Raw genomic sequence first — 14,450 nt, forward strand, 5'->3', positions numbered from 1 at the left:
AAAAAAAAAACTCTGGCCCAATTAGAAAACTCTGCTGCAAAGTTATGTTGTGATATATGAGTAGTGATGTGATATAAAGAGGAAAAAGACATTTTTTTTGCCCTCAAGGAATTGACTCTTAATTATGATTTGGTTCAGTCTAGAAGCAGGGGCATGAAGTCCACACAACCTTCAGGTCTCTTATAGAATTCAGAACATTTTTTCATTTTCCTTCCATTCTAACCTGTGAAATTGGTAGTGTTTTAATTATACTTTCCTCTCATCCCCAGGAGACACTATCTTCTCCAAGTATAATAGGCTTTTGATTAATATTTGTTTGTTTTCTTGAATTGAATGATAGCTGTCTAAGCCAAGGCCCAGAGAGAAGGAGGAATTTATCCAAACTCTCACAGAGGAATTAGAGATCAAACTTTGGTTTCTGGATTTTCTGTCAAGAACTCTTGCAACTATATCATCTTACCTGGAGATAGTTTAGGTTCAAACCTCTGGCCATGGATGGCTTATATGACTCTTACCAACTGTGTGCCTTGGTCCAGTCTCTTGCCCTCTCTGGGCTTCAGTATTCTCATTTGTACCATGGAAAGATTAGGCTACAAGGTCTTGAAAGGGCCTTTACAAATCTGTTTCTAGGAATTTGTGACCAAGACTCAGAACACACACTTGTGAGCCCTTAGGTTGGGTGAAGAGCAGAGGAAGTAGTTAGGGCACGTCTCAGAAGTTGTGTGTCACACTTTCCTCCTTCTCCCCTGACTCCAAATCACCATTAAAAGAAGTAAAGCAACTTTTCCGGTTATGGAAAATTTTCTCTGACCCATAAGCCTTCAGACCTCTGGAAAGTGGGACAGCATGTCCGGTCTCTAGCCTGTAATGCCTTATAGGGCTAGAAAGGCCTGGTTGGCCTGAAGAAGTTTCCCAGTTCCGGAGGATCTAAGACTGGAGGGGAAGGGATGACTGCCACTCAGCCCTGGGTAGGTTGGCAGATTGGGCTGAGCTGTTGTGTTCTGGAAAGGCCAGAAATGATGTCATGGGCCACTTTGGGCTGCATCAACAGGAAACCACTGTGTGTTTACATTGGCTCAGAGTGCTCAGGCAGCCTGATTTTTCTTCACTTCCTCAGTCTATCTGTTTCCTCTGATTCAAATACTATGAAGAGACTTAATGCCCAGGCTAAGGAAAGCGGAAGGGAGGCCCAAGAAGAAAGAGCCTCCTGCCCAGCCCAGATGGCCAGTTGATTGGAAGGAAAGGCTGGTTTACCCTAGCTGGGGCCCTGTCAAGGACACAATAGGGGAAGCAAAGTAGTTGAAACTTATTCTGAGCACTCTATAACCCCACAAAAAGCAACTTCAGAATTCTCAGTAAAAGCCAGGTTCTAAACCTGGAACCCCATCTTGATCTCAAATCCAATCAGTTACCAAGTCTTGTGAATAGAATTTAATTTAGCTCATTTTAAACAACAGGCAATTTGTGTAAAGTGCTATGTTGTGCTTTATGTGGGTTTGTAGAGTGATAAGATGGAAAAGACTATTCCTGTTCTCAAGGAATTTGAGATGCCTCCTATCTGTTATATTCTTTTATCCCTAGTGTTGTTGTTCCAGCTCAATGTCTTTCATCATTTTCCATCTGTAGACAACAGTCTCTTAATGGGATTCTCTCTTTCTACTCATTCCCCTTCATCTGCCTTCTTCTCCATATTATCCTAGAGTGACTCTAACGTACTTCTCCAGCTCCACTCTTTCCCACCAAGGATCATACATGGTAGCATGGTAGAGTCACTTACAGTTGGTCTTGGTGCCAAGCAAACTTGGCTTAAATGCCTGCTTTACCACTCCCTGTTGGCTATGTGACAGATGACAGTGGTTTTGCTTTTCCAAACCCCTATTTCTCTACCCTATCTTCATTGATAAAATAAAGATAACATCTGCTTCACAGGGCCATCATGAGAATTAAATGCAATAATGTATGTATGGTGCCAAACAGAGTTAACATTTGATAATATAAATGACAAATATAATCAATATCCATTACATGTGTTATGCTCTTTTCTATTCCTTATGCCATCTGAAACAGGCTGCTTTCCCCCCAAAGAGTACTGTAACTGATAGGGACTTTAGAGTACATATAGAGGAGTCAAATCACCCTACTGAGGTCAGTAAGAGGAAGTGATATGTCTAAGATTACATAGAAAAAGGAATTCCAGAGCCACAAATAGAATACATTACATATATTAACTCATCTCATCCTTACAACAACTCTTTATTTTATTTATTTTAAAAATTTGGAAAAGGAGGGCTGGGAATTTTGCTCAGTGGTGCCACACCTGCCTCACAAGTGCAAGGTCCTGAGTTCAATGCCTGGTACCAAAAAACAAAAATCAAAAAATTTGAAATAAGGCTTCTATTCAAAATGCAATTGGGGTCCTTTAAGGTATAAAAGGCACAGAATAAGCACAAGACAACAGGAATAAGACTTGCTTGAATCACTGTGGCAACAGTAACATGTGTGTGTGTGTGTGTGTGTGTGTGTGTGTGTGTGGTACTAGGGATTGAATCCAGGACATTCTGACTGAGCTACCATCCCAGCCCAATGTTATTTTTTTTATTATGAGACATATTCTGACTAGGTTGCTAAGTCACTCAGGCTAGGCTGAAACTTGTGACACTCTTGCCTAAACTTCTCAAAGTACTGGGATTATAGGTGTATGCTATAATACCTAACTACAATGCTTAAAGCTACTTACTGTTATTGAACTCATTTAATAGATGAAGGGAAAGGTTATGTAACTTTTTCAAGGACATGCAGTTAGAAATGATAGATTCAAGCCATGAATCTAAGTAGTCTGACCCCAAGCTTGAAATGTGGTTAGTGTGACTAAAGAACTTACTTTGTAATATGATTTTATTTTAATGAATCTAAAGTTAAAGTTTAACAAACACTTGAGGCTAATGGCTACCATGTTGGACAGCAGATCTAGAATCTAGGCCATATTGTTTACTCTAGACTCCAAGGGGACAGGAGCAGTATCTAATAAACTTTTGTATCATGACAGTACCCAGAGCTGTGCATGGCATACCTATGGTTATGTTACAATTCAGCCAAGTTAGGAGGCTGTTGTGAGCAGACAAAGATGACTTATGTGTTCCTTTGTCTAGGAAATCTGGATATATATTAGGTCATGCATGCAACTAAGGAACACTGCAGTAGGATTTAGATATATAAGAAACAATATGAAAACTTCAGTTTGTTTCATAGTAGGGTTTTGGTACATGTGGGATGTCCATGGAGAGATTACCAGTAAATAGTTGGCCATGTGGATTTTGAGCTCAGAGAAATGTGTAGGACCAAAGGTAAAACATGGCCTATCATCAACATGAAGATGGTAATTAAAGACACAAGAGTAGAAGTGTTTCTAGAGGAAGTGTGTAGTGTTAATAGAGGTGAGGAAATATCATCCATCAACATAAAGGGTGAATTCTCTGATAGGGCAATTTAAGGTAAAGCTGACCCCTTTTGAAGGTGGCTGCAGATTGTCAAGAAGTAAAGGGATCAAACAGGGAAGGGAAAGGAACTGAACTAAACATCTTTCCCCCACACTTGTTCTGCTTCTGTAATTTTTAGCTCAACAAATGCCTCTACTATCAATTGAACTGAGAAAACACAGAGCCAGAAGGTCATCTCTGACACTATCTCCTTTGCCTCTTATACCCAGCTTATTACCAAGGTATGTTGTCTGTACTTGCAAAATTTATTCTGAAACTAACCTCTTCTCTCCAACTCCATCACCACTAGCCTGGACCAAACTTCCTTTACACCTTAACTGTGTGATTAAAGTAGCCTCCTTCTTGGTCTCCTTGTTTCCATCCTTGCCTGCCCATAATCAGTTCTCAACCTAGCATCCAGTGGGGTAATGTTCAAACAAAAGGTAGTCCTTGTTGCTCCTCGGCTCACAACTAGCCTGTGGCAAAGCTGGCACACTCAGGATTTATAATGTTATTTAGATACCATGATTTCCCTCCTGGACTCCAGACTCGTTTGTGATATGTCCATTTAGATGTTTCTCTGGTAAGCCAGAGACAGACAAGGCAGAATGTCTGTTTTCCCCACCCCAAATCCTATTCCCCCACAATTATCCATACCAAAAAGATGACACCACCACCTGTCCAGGTAGCAAACAAGAAATCTAAGTTATATTTGTCTTCTCTTTTTCTGTCACCACTTCATTCAGTCTATCAACAAGTCCTACTACATTCAAAATATATTTCATAATACATCCTTCTTTCTCTACATTCACTTCTTGCCAATAAGGTCTAAGTTTCTATCATCTCTCACCTAAATGTCTACTCTATCCTAACAAGTCTCCCTGTAGAAGCCTTTGTCCACTACAACCTAATCGTCACAAAGAAACTACAAGTATATTTGTAAAATATAGGTTATGTCTTTTGTCTTCTTGAAACCCACCAGTGTCTTCCTATCATATTAAGACCTCAAGCCAAATTATTTTCTTAAAAACATTTGTATTAGTACATGTTGGTAGTATATAGTGATTACATTCGTTGTGGGGAGTTGATACATGTACATAAATGTCTTAATTCCTTTCACTTCCCTTTTCCCCCTCCTTCCCTCTCCCTCCATCTCTAGATCCCCTTCTCATTTGCAAGAGACCTATCTCCATGATTCCTATTACACATCCTATATTTTGCTCATTAAATTGTTTATACTTTGAATTTCTCATGTTTGAAAAACCACATAATATTTATGATTGTGTGTGTGACTTGTTTTACTTAGCATTATACTCTCAAAGTGCATCCATCTTCCTACAAATGACTCAAATTTATCCTTCTTTATATCTGAGTAGTATACCATTGTATAAATATACTACATTTTCTGTATCCATTTATCTGTTGATAAACATATAGTTCATGTCCAAGATTTAGCTGTTATGATAAACATGGGTATACATATATCACTATAAGAAGATGTCTTTAACTCCTTTGAGAAGATATGTAGAAGGGGAATAATTGAAGCAAATGAAATTTCTATTTTAGATGTTTCACTGATTTGGTTTTTTTTTTTTTAGGAATCTCCATACCGATTTCCATAGTGGTTGTATTTGCATTCCCACCAACAATGTAGAAGGGTTCCTTTTTCCCTACAGCCTTGCCAGTATCTGTTATTATTTGATTTCTTGATGATAGCCGTTCTTTCTGCAGTAAAGTAGAATCTCAGTGTTGCTTTAATTTGCATTTCTCTGATGGCCAGAGATGTTGAACATTTCTTCATGTATTTATCAGCCATTTGTGTTTCTTCTTCTAAGAAGTGTCATTAAATTCCACTGCCAATTTTTTTATTGAATCTTTTATTTAGGGGGTCTAATATTTTGAGTTTTAAAAATATATTTGAGATATATTTATAATCCTCTGCATGAGGATTAGCTCACAATTTTTTCCCATTCTGCAGTTTGTTACTTCACTCTATTAGTTATCTCCTTTGCTGTGCAGAAGCTTTTAAAAAATTTAATATAGTCATGTTTGTTTGCTTCTTGTACAACTTGGGTTCTGTTCAAAAAGCCTTTACTAATGCATATGTCTTCAAGAATTTAATCTGCTTTCCAGCAGGCTCTTTAAGCTCTAATATCCAGATCTTTGACCATTTTGATTTTTTTTTAGTACATGATGAGAGATATTGATCTAGATTCAATCTGCTTGTGTGTAACCAGTTTTACTGGCAAATTTGTAAAAAGAGAACAAGCCAAATTCTTTTTTTTCCATTGAGTTTATTGGTACTTTTAAAGTATACAGTACAGTTATATTCATCATTGGGATCTTGTACCTTTACATGACAGATCTTGGTTCTCATTTTTTCCCCATACTCCTGCCCTCCCTTCACCCTGTCAACCTTCCACTACTTACAAAGACATTGTTTCCACTTTTTTCTTTTCTCATATTTTTTCTTTTCCCTCATTTCCTTTCCCCTACCCTTTACACTTCCCCTACACCTTTAGCCTTTTTCTTCCTATTTCACATTGTCAGTTATACAATTTGGATCTCATTTACACTTTTAGTTTTTCACACCAGACAAACTATTCAGTATTTACATGTGTGCTTATTTATTTCACTTAAGAATATGGCCTCAATATGCGTCCATTTTCCTATGAATGACTCTAGTTCCTCATTCTTTATGGCTGAATAGTATTCCATTTTATTGAAAAAACACATCTTCTTTATCCAGTTCCCAACTGATGGGCAAATGGGCTGTTTCCAAGTTTTAGCTATTACAAACTGTGCCGCTATAAACATGGCTGCACATATATCAATGTGGTATGATTCTTTTAATTATTTTGGAAACTTACCCAGCAGAGGGATGGCTGGGTCAAATGGAACCTCTAGTCCTAGTTCATTGAGGTATCTCCATATTGATTTCCACAGTGGTTGCACCAGTCTGCACTCCCACCAACTAAGGAGAAGGGTTCCTTTCTCCCCACAGCCCCGCCAACATTTGTTATTGGTTTATTTCTTGATAGCAGCCATTCTTTGTGGGGTGAGGTGGAATATCAGTGTTGTTTTCATCTGCATCTCTCGAATGACAGTAAGGTTGAACATTTTTTCATATATTTATTTGCTGCTTTTACTTCTTTGTCTGAGAAATGTCTATTCATTTCAGATGCCTATTTTTGAATCAGGTCTTTATATTTGGGGGACCTAATTTTTTTTTAGTTCTTTATATATTCTAGATAATAGTCCTTTATCTGAGGAGCAGCTGGTAAAAAATTTTTGCCCACGTTTTAGGTTTTCTCTTAGCTTTGTTGGTGGTTTCTGTTGCAGTGCAGAGCTTTTTAATATGGTGAGATCCCAGTTGTTGATTCTTTGTACTAGTTCCCGTGCTACTGAGGATTTGTTCATAATGTCTTTTCCTATGCCAATGTCTTCCAGAGTTCTGCCTAACTTGTCTTCCAGCAAATTTAGTGTTTCTTTTTTAATATTTAGATTTTAATCCACTTAGATTTTAATTTAGTGGATGGTGAAAGATAAGGATCTAGTTTTAGTCTGTGGCAGGTTGAAATCCAGTTTTTCCAACACAACTTAATAAAGAGGCTATCTTCCCTTCACTGAGTATGGTTGGCTCCTTTGTCAAAAATGAGGTAGCTGAGTACATCTGGAGTTGTTTTGTATCTTCTAATCTATTCCACTGATCCTCAGGTCTTTTTCTTTGCTAGTACCATGCTGTTTTTATCATGGTGGCTTTGTGGTATAGTTTCAAGTTGGGAATTGTGATACCCCTTGCCATGTCTTTGTTGCCTAGAATGGCTTTTGCTATTCCAGGTCTCTTCTGGTTCCAAATGAATTTTTGGATTATTTTTTTTCTAGTTCTGTGAAGTATACTGTTGGAATTTCAAGTGTAATTGCATTGAATCTGTATAGCAGTTTTGGTATTGTGGCCATTTTCACTATGTAGATTCTTTCTACCCAGGAGCAAGGGATATCTTTCCATTTTTCTTATATCCTCTTCTATCTATTTCTTCAGAGTGCTGTAGTTTTTAGTGTAGAGGTCTTTTGCTTCCTTCTTTAGAATGATTCCTAGATACTTCCTTTTTTTGGATGCTATTGTGAAAGGAATTGTTTCCCTAATTTCTCTCTCAGTGGGTGTGCTATTTGTGTACAAGAAAGCTACTGGTTTTTGAGTGTTGACCTTGTATCCAGCTAGTCTGCCTAAAGTGTCAATTAAGTCTAGAAGTCTTTTGGCGGAGTTTTTTGGGTTTTCTATGTACAGTATCATATCAGCAGCAAATAATGACAGTTTAAGTTCTTCCTTTCCTATCTTTATTGCTTTAATTTCTTTCTCATGTCTACTTGCTGTGGCTAATGTTTCCAGAACTATGTTGAACTGGAGTGGTAATAGTGGACATCCTGTCTTCTTCCTGATTTTAATGTGAAGGTTTTCAGTTTGGGGCCATTTAATATGATGTTGGCTGTTGGTTTTTCATATAGTCTTTATCAAGTTGATGTAAAGACTATCTACTCCAATATTCTACAGGCTTTTTAAAGCCAAATTCTTTACAAGGGCCCGTGTCATCTGGGCTTTTCCAGTCTCTCTAACTCTGTCTTCTATGACTCATTTCTTTTCTCATCACAGTCTAGGAACAGTAACTGTTTTTTATTTTTATTTTTGAACAGTGCAAATTTATCCTTGTCTTCTCTCTTTATCACCTAAATCATTCCTTTCTCAGCCTTAGATAGTCAGTAGCTTTAGAGGCACTTTCCTACATCCCAGAATAGGACATTCCTTCTGTGTGTCGCTCTCATAGCAGCACCCTGCCCTACTCTGTCACAGCTTTCACCCCGGGTTCAATTATTAGTGTTACTCTCAATTTAATGACTACCCTATAAATCCAAGAATATAGAAACTCTGTGTCTCAGAACTGTATTATGCATGCCTAACACAATGCCTGAAATATGGCATTAATTAATTTATTCATTCATTCATTCAGTAAAAGCAGTTACTATTTTCCAGGAGCTGTACTAGGAGTTAATGTTATAAAGTAGATATAAAAAGCCTTGCCTTTGTGAAGTTTACATCCTAGTAAGACACATACTGAGTGACAAGTATTATATTTGATATTTATTGAATCTGTGATCCTAAGCCTGAGTAGTATTAGTTTATTCATTTATTAAAAAATTGCTATTGAGTATTTTCAATGTACCAGGCATTTTACATCCTCTCATTTAATCTAAGAAACAATGCTGTGAAATGGATATCATTTCTGAGGCAGAGTTTCTGAGGTCAAAGAGGTCTTAGCAACTTCTCTTAGGTCAAACAACTAGCAAGGAGTCAAGTGCAGGGGGTTGGATCTCAAAACGCGCCAGCCTCCAAACCCATGACACTATTATTCACTGTTTGTGACACATCAGTTCTGGACCTCAAATGACACATAGAAACCCATGCAGGTCCTCTAACTTACAGGCAGACCTTGAGAAAATGTTGCTACATAGAAAGCCTCAGCATGATACAGCCTCCTTGTATTCTCTGTTACTTATGGTCATAGAATAGACCTAATAACTAGTTTTTTTTAACAAACAGGGGAAACAAAGACACAGGATTATGGAGCGAGTCATCTAAAGTCATGTTGGCAAGGATGAAAGGCCATGGCACCCTTATATTCAAGGCACCATTGCATAGGGGATTGAAGACTAAATCCAGGGAGAGCATGGTGACAATTATAGAACAAGGTAATCAAGTGTCATTCTGAAGCCTGGATCCCTAGGGAAGACCCCCACCCCCATGCCTTTATCTGAACTCAGGATGTCCTTGCTATACTGTGGTTCCGTGGTTCAACTTCCACCACCATAAAGTCAGATATAAGAAAAAGATTCCAACATTGAAATGGAGAATAAGTCGCAGAGGCAGATGAAAGGGGGACATTACAGTAAGAGAATTGGGTTTTTTGAGGGGCAGGGAAGAGCTCTGTCTACAATGCTACCTCCACTAAGTGATTCCAGTGTGGGGGAGAAAGACAAGAGAAAAGGGGCCAGGGATTTAGCTCAGTGGTTCCACCGCCTGCCTTGCAAGCACAAGGACCCGAGTTCAATCCCCAGTACCAAAAAAAAAAAAACAAGAGAAAGGGAAAATTAGTAATGCCTGGATGCGGGCTAAGTCAGCTTTATCAGTGGGTGAGATTGAGTGTACGGCATCTGTATATGAATGAAATGAAAACAGCTTGATATGGGTACAGGACAGGCCTGGGAAAGGAAAACATAAGGAGGAATCTCTGTGCCCAGTTTTGTTGGTAGAACAGTTGTGAATGTGTATACCTGAGTGGTATGTTCATGTTTGAGAATTTATTTGGAAGTTCTAGCAGGAGAGTGCAGCTACTCGTATACCCTAGACTGAAGAAACGGTCCTCCTCTATTGGAAGTGGTCGTCCTCTTTGACCAAGCATGCAGCTTCAGGAGGGACACGCATGGAATGGTAAAAGAGGAAGGGGCCTAGCCAGCCAGATCAGCCAAATCAATCCTGTTAATCAAGATCAATGGGGTGACAGATGTTGTAGCCAGATTACCCTCACATCCATTGAAAGGGTGGGCCTTATCATACTCATGGCTCAAGAAGGGGTGTGTGTGTGTGTGCGTGTAGTGTTGGGGATGCAAAAGCTGTATCAATGTCTTTTTTTTTTTTTTTTTTTGGTACTAGGGATCGAACTCTGGTCCTTGTGCTTGCAAGGCAGGCAGCGGAACCACTGAGCTAAATCCCTGGCTCATTGTCCTTTTAATGTCTATCTTGATGTGCAAACCAATTTCTGCGTGGTGTGAGAGGAACATAAAATACAGTATAATGGGTTATGATGAAGGATGAGAAACATCTAGGTTGCCCATAGTTTGAAGCTCAAACCTGTCTAGATAGCAAAGGAAAGGAGAGGAATAGATAACTTGCAGAGAAGATGTTCCCTGCCGTGTACTAATCGTATATAAAGTATCTAGTTCTACAATCTAAGTCTCTGGGGCTTGACCCAGGGCCTGCTGCAAGCCAGAAGTAAGTGGTCATAGAGAGCAGAAGCTACATCATGCCAGGACTACAGCAGTGTTGACATTAGAAAAGTAGGTTTCCGGACTCACTTGTTTATACATTGTCTGTCTCATCTCACTAGGATGTTCTCCACTACTGATTCCTCAGTATCTAGAATAGTACCTAGCACAGAGTAGGTACTTCATAAATGGTTACAGTAGATCACAGCCATAAAAGCAGTAGTTTAAAAAAAAGCAGTAGTTTTGTAACAGTAATTAAAATTTGCCAATTTAACACTTTGTTGTGCCAACATCACCATGGATAAAGTTTTCATTATCCCAAAAGGAAGGGCTCTCCTTGCCCTCCCCCAACTCCTCATAACACCTAATCAACTTTGTCTACATGAATTTGCCTATTTTGAATATTTCACATAAGGAGAACCACGCAATATTTGTCTCTTTGTTTCTAGTTTATTTTATTAGCGTAATGTTTTCAAGGATCAATCACATTGTACTATGTATTAGAGCTTCAATCTTGTTAATGGCTAAATAATATTCCACTATATGTACAATATAGACTATATTTTATCTATCCATTCATCTGTTGATAAACAGTTGAGTTGTTTTCACATTGGATATTGTGAATAACTCTGTACTCAACACTGCATTGCCTGGGCTGGGGATTTAGCTCAGTGGTTCTGGCACCTGCCTCGCAAGTGTAAGGTCCCAAGTTCAATTCCAGGTACCAACAACAAACCAAACAAACAAACAAAAAACCATTGCTTTGCCATACACATATCTGTTTGAGTCACTGTTTTCAATTTTTTTGAGTACATACCCAGGAGTAAAATTGTTGGGTAACATGACAAGATTTGTCATTAATTTTTCTTTTTTCTACAGTACTGGGGATTGAATCCAGAGACTTCACACTGTGATACATCCCCAGTCCTTTGTTTGTTTTTTATTTTGAATCAGGGTCTTACTAAGTTCCCAAGGCTGGGCTTGAATTTACAAACCTTCTACCTCAGCCTCCCAGAATGCTAGGATTACAGTTGTGTACCACCACATCTGGCTTATGTTAAGATTTTTGAGGAACTGTCAGACTGTGTTGCAGAGCAGCTACACCTTTTTGCCTTTTCACCAACAATGTATATGTATATATGTGATAGAAATGGCCCTTCACCAGATGGCCCTTAATCTTGGAATTCCTAGCCTTCACAACTCTTAAGCCAAAAAATTTCTGTTCTTAACAATCTACACAGTCTCAGGTATTTTTGTTGTTGTTGTTTGTTTGTGGTACCAAGGTGGAACTTAGGGTACTCTGCTACTGGGCTGCATCCTAACCATTTTAAATTTGTTTTTCATTTGGAGATAGGTAATGGCACACACCTGTAATCCCAGCACTCTGGGAGGGTAAAGAAGGGTGAATCATAAATTCTAGCCCAGCGTAGGTGACTTATCAAGACCTTGTCTCAAAATAAAAAAGTTCTGGAGATGTAGCTTAATATGAAGTCCCTGTGTTCATTCTTTAGTACTGCCCAAAAAAAGTGGCACTGGAACGAAATAGTTGATAGAGGCTAGAGCAGATTAGAAGTGAATGCTGGTAAAAGCCTGTATTTTAAAAACCCACTATTTTTATTCTGGTGAGACCTCAGATGGAAACAAATAATATTTTAATGGAAATTGAAATAAAGAACCTTGTGATGGTTAATCTTTTTTTGTTTGTTTTGGTTTTGTGAGACAAGGTCTCACTATGTAGTTCAGGTTGGACTCTAACTCCCTAGGTAGCCCATGCTGGCCTCAAACTTGAGGCAATTCTCCTGCCTCAGCCTCCTGAGTGCTGGGATTATAGGCATGTGCTACCATGCCCAGCAGTGATGGTAAATCTCAATTGGTAACTTGATTGGTTTGAGAGCTGTCTACTGTGTTTCTCCCAAAATAAGACCAGGTCTCATATTAATTTTCACTCCAAAAGATGCAATAGGACTTATTTTCAGGGGATGTCTTATTTTTTCACATACAACAATCTACATTTATTCACATATAGTCATGTCATCTTGTAAAACATCATCGTAACTCTCCAAGCCCTGAATTCATCCTGAATTTCTTGCAATTCCATTTGCTGTAGAACCATTGACCCCAATCTTATATGTCCAGTAATAGAAATCTTCTTAAAAGAGCACTTCTTGTCCATGCCGCCTGCTCGTAATGCATTGGCAACACAGCTGTCAGTGATTTTACTCCATGAATTCTTCACCCAAGTCATGACCTCTTGCAGGCTAGGCTTCACAAAGTTTCCATTTAATTGAAGACTTATGAGACAAGGAGTAGCAACAAAAATGATGACAGTGAAGAATGATGGTCTACACAAAAGTGACAAAAGATTGCAGGGGCCAATATTCAGAAATCTTTTTTGTTGTTGTTTGTTTGTTTGTTTTTTTGAGACAGGTACTCACTCTGCAGTTGAGACTGAACTGGAACTCACTATGTAGCCCAGTCTGGTCTCAAACTCACAGCGATCCTCCTGCCTCAGCCTCACGAGTGTGGGATTACAGGTATGTGCCACCACACCCAGCCAGAAAACGTTTATTTCACATTAGTGCATTAAGTATATCCATTACAGCACACAAAGAATACAAATTATGAATATTCACATCAGGCACAACCACATCCGTTTATCAAGTATGCACATTATTTGTGCATTGTGTCTGTACTGTGATTGGTCACTGAGCAATAAGTCTTGAGTTCATCTGTTTACATAGGCATTTACCTCTTGTCCAAAGGTGCCTGCTTGGGTTTTGGAAATGCTTAATTATTATTTATATTATTATTTATTTAAGTATTAATGTCAATGTTTTTTATTTATATTGAGTTATATATGGTTGTTTTATAATTCAATGCATCCATTTTGTGTTTCAACAGATGTATTAATTGCATCCATCTAGCTGACGATCTTAACTGCGTCTTATTTTGGGGGTTGAGCTTATGTTATGAGCATTCTGAAAAATCATATTAGGGCTTATTTTCCAGTGAGGTCTTATTTTTTATTTGGGTCTCATTTTGGGGGAAAATATGGTAGGAGCATAGTAAAGCACACTTCTTTGTGTATCTGAGAGGGACATGGGAGGCATGACCATAGGGAATATATCTGGTCCCTGACCCCTTCCTCTTGGGCTCTTGCCCTGCTCTGCTTTCTAGATGCCATGAATTAAGCAGTTTTCTTCAGCCATTCCCTTCTGCCATAATATTTCTGCCTTAGAGTCAGCCAATCATAGATTAAAACCTCTGAAACTATGAGCCAAAAATAAACAATTTCCTCCTTTAAGTTGTGTATACCAGACATTTTGCCCCAGCAATGAAAAGTTGACAATACATCTATCCTTATTATGAAATGAAAAAGAATTTAACTGAACTGTGCCCATTCTCAAGGGCTTTGGAATCTTTTAATTGCATATAAAAATTAGCGAAGAGAGAATAATTTAAAGATGGAATTTACAAGTAAAAGGGAAACAAAATGGTAAAGTTTTGGAAAAATTTCAGCCTGGCCATGTAAAGAATAAACATGTGAATTCAAGAGAGAGCAATAAGTGTGTGACCAACCTACTTTACTAAAGAAATTAATTTACTTAAGGAAATTAACTTGAGTAGAAGGAAGGTAGGTTCTAGTCATTAAGACACTAGGAGAATGATCCCAAAGGCATTTCAGAGATATTCAAGGCAAGCCAGGACCTTGAGGACAAGGTTTTCAAAGAGATTCCCATGTGATCTCATCATGTGCTGGCCTGTCCTGCCTCACATATCTGTCCCTTGCATTACAGTGCAATACTCTTCAATACCCCAAGTGTGGCTCAAGGAGGTCCAGGTGCAACTCAAACTGAAGCATAGGAAGATGCAAGGGCAAATCTTGGCAATATTCATATGAGGTTATTTCTACAGGTACACAGAATGTTTTCGCTG

The 14,450-nt window shown here is 38.5% G+C and overlaps 1 long non-coding RNA gene across 2 annotated transcripts in view; it reads left to right on the plus strand.

The window, feature by feature from the left end:
• LOC104867755 overlaps window positions 1-12,980 on the plus strand; it is a 45,861-nt gene extending 32,881 nt beyond the window's left edge. For both annotated transcript variants that reach the window (XR_781845.1, XR_004515871.1), the window contains exons 3-5: window positions 3,616-3,718; window positions 9,073-9,221; window positions 12,942-12,980. This is a non-coding gene — a long non-coding RNA (uncharacterized LOC104867755). The remainder of the gene's footprint in view (window positions 1-3,615; window positions 3,719-9,072; window positions 9,222-12,941) is intronic.
• Window positions 12,981-14,450: the final 1,470 nt, after the last annotated feature.

Source organism: Fukomys damarensis, unplaced genomic scaffold, assembly GCF_012274545.1.
Source record: "Fukomys damarensis isolate Sample0158 unplaced genomic scaffold, DMR_v1.0_HiC HiC_scaffold_39, whole genome shotgun sequence".
Taxonomy (NCBI): Eukaryota; Metazoa; Chordata; class Mammalia; order Rodentia; family Bathyergidae; genus Fukomys; species Fukomys damarensis.